General features: G+C 47.0%; 1 protein-coding gene across 2 annotated transcripts in view; it reads right to left on the bottom strand.

Moving 5' to 3' along the window:
- Positions 1-2,500, bottom strand: part of vti1a (vesicle transport through interaction with t-SNAREs 1A) — an 80,884-nt gene that overhangs the window by 18,015 nt on the left and 60,369 nt on the right. The gene's annotated exons all lie outside the window — the stretch shown is intronic.

Below are 2,500 nucleotides of genomic sequence, written 5' to 3'. Positions count from 1 at the left end.
ATGGACACGAGTATATTTAGGACCATGTCCTATGCACACACACATACCGCACACACACACACACGCACAGGGACTGTACACAAACACACATATGTCCTATGCTCCAACACAAACACCTGATATGTCCTATGCTCCAACACAAACACCTGATATGTCCTATGCTCCAACACAAACACCTGATATGTCCTATGCTCCAACACACACACCTTATATGTCATAAACAATAAGACAAACATATTTATCATTTAATATACCACACCCTAACACAAACACCTTATATGTCATAAAAAATAAAACAAACATATGTATCATTTAATATACCACACCCTAACACAAACACCTGATGTCATATGCAATAAGGACAAACATATTTATCATTTAATATACCACACCCTAACACAAACACCTGATGTCATATGCAATAAGACAAACGTATATTAAATGATAAATATTGCTAACGCTAATGCAAACACCTTTACAACGGCCCTATGCCCTAACGCAAGCACATTTAGGATTGTTATTTCCCATCGCTGGAGATATACGCAATATGGCTTCCTCCTCCTACTTCATGACTTGCTACGGTGATGCTGATCACATGGAAACAGGAGAGTCATGGTGAATAAATGGCACACAGTGGGGACTCCATACCAAACACACAAGCACACCGAGACAAACATACACACATACACACGGTCTCCACACAAACATGTGTGTGCAAACATACGCAAATGCACACACAGAGACAGACACACACACAAAATTCTCTGACAAATCTCCCAGCCCTTGATTGCCTTTGCCTGATGGTCCTACTTCCTCAACCCTGATCAATCAATCTCATCGTCTGGTCTGGTCTGGTCTCCATGGCGCTGATTGATTCTGTGTTCCATTGTCATTAGCAACGGCAAGCTCCTCTCAGGTACACCTGCCCACTGTCTGATGATCCCTAATGACCTCCCACCCCTGGACTCACACACACACACACACACACACACACACATACACACACACACACACACTACCACCTTTCCAGAAACACCCATGTCCACTGCACTCAGGTCATTCCAAAGCCATATAAGGAACTTAATAAGGCGTGTGCGTATAAGTGTGTGTGTGTGGTGTGTGTGTGTGTGTGCGTCCTAGGCTGCAATGTTGGTTCAGAAAATGTCCAATCATGTTCTAATCAGAGCCAGAGAGCTCCTGCTGGCATGACGGGGCTGTGTGTGTGTGTGTATGTGTGTGTGTGTGTGTATGTGTGTAGCAATTCTGTAGGTGTAGTTAAGCTATAAAGCTATATAGCTTCTCCTTAGAGGGTTGGGGTGGGGGACTAATACTCATTTCCTCGACAGAACTGGGAGGTGGTGTGTGTGTGTGTGTGTGTGTGTGTGTGTGTGTGTGTGTGTGTGTGCAGCAATTCTCTAGTTGTAGTTAAGCTGTCAAAATATGTAGCAGCTAATCATTCTAAAGAAGAAGAGGGAAGACGGCATACTTCTAAAGTTTGACACTCACTTTCTCTCTCTCTCCAGAGACACACACACACACACACACACTCACAGGAGGGGGGGTGGGGGGAACCTTCTTCTGAACTTGTTCTTCCCCTCTGCTCCTCGTCGCTGCTGACAGATGTCATTTAAAAACGCAGAAGCACTTTTAATAGTTACGACGTGGTGAGAGGAGAAAAATAGAACAAGGGAAGAGAGGGAGAGAGAGCGGGAGGGAGGGAGAGAGAGGGAGAGGAGAGAGAGAGGGAGGAGAGAGGGAGAGAGGGAGAGAGAGAGGGAGAGAGGAGAGGGAGAGGGAGAGAGAGAGAAGAGAGAGAGAGAGAGGGAGTAGGAGCGGAGCAGAGGGAGAAGGGAGCTTAATGAGCCCCTCTGGATGCACAGGGAGAGATGGAGAGATGGGGGAGAGATGGAGAGAGAGATGGAGATGGGGGAGAGATGGAGAGAGATGGAGAGATGGAGAGAGAGATGGAGAGATGAAGAGAAAGATGGAAAGATGGAGAGAGATGGGGGGAGAGATGGAGAGATGAAGAGAGAGATGGAGAGATGGAGAGAGATGGGGGGAGAGATGGAGAGATGGAGATGGAGAGAGATGGGGGGAGAGATGAAGAGAGAGATGGAGAGATGGAGAGAGATGGGGGGAGAGATGGAGAGATGAAGAGAGAGATGGAGATGGAGAGAGATGGGGGAGAGATGAAGAGAGAGATGGAGAGATGGAGAGAGATGGGGAGAGAGATGGAGAGTGTATTGACATGCAGCGCTTAAACTAATACACCTAGAGCAGCACGTCCCCATGTCTCTGCCTGCCTGTGTGTGTGTGTGTGTGTGTGTGTGTATGTGTGTGTGTGTGTGTGCGTGTGTGTGTATGTGTGTGTGTGTGTGTGTGAGTGTGTGTATGTGTGTGTATGTGTGTGTGTGTGTGTGTGTGTGTGTGTGTGTGTGTGTGTGTGTGTGTGTGTATGTGTGTGTATGTGTGTGTGTGTGTGTGCCTCCTCCTCCTCCCC

This window comes from Alosa sapidissima, chromosome 22 (assembly GCF_018492685.1).
Source record: "Alosa sapidissima isolate fAloSap1 chromosome 22, fAloSap1.pri, whole genome shotgun sequence".
Classification (NCBI taxonomy): domain Eukaryota; kingdom Metazoa; phylum Chordata; class Actinopteri; order Clupeiformes; family Clupeidae; genus Alosa; species Alosa sapidissima.
This window is presented reverse-complemented; position numbering and strand designations above follow the sequence as displayed.